Source organism: Mycetomoellerius zeteki, unplaced genomic scaffold (genome assembly GCF_001594055.1).
Source record: "Mycetomoellerius zeteki isolate Tzet28-1 unplaced genomic scaffold, Tzet1.0 scaffold517, whole genome shotgun sequence".
NCBI lineage: Eukaryota > Metazoa > Arthropoda > Insecta > Hymenoptera > Formicidae > Mycetomoellerius > Mycetomoellerius zeteki.
This window is the reverse complement of record NW_017257520.1, coordinates 509,764-510,095: the sequence shown is the minus strand read 5'-3', so window position 1 is coordinate 510,095 and position 332 is coordinate 509,764.

Here is a 332-nt window from a genome sequence, read left to right as displayed (position 1 = left end):
GCCATCTGACGTTTCCACTAGAAAGTTTGACATTTTTGACCATAACCTTCTTCAGAACGTTTTGTTATTTGAGCGCGATTTGTATTGTTTACAGTCATTTGAAAATTGTGTCTCAGCGAAAAAATGGAATTAACTCGTGAAAATTTTCGTGCAATGATTTATTACGATTTTCGACGTGGATTATCAAGACAGGAGTGCATCGATCTACTTACTTCCACTTTTGGCGATAAAGCCCCATCCTTTGCCACTGTGAAACGCTGGTATAACGAATTTAATCGTAGTCGCCGTTCGCTCACCGACGAAAGTCGTGAAGGTCGTCCAAAATCAGTTGT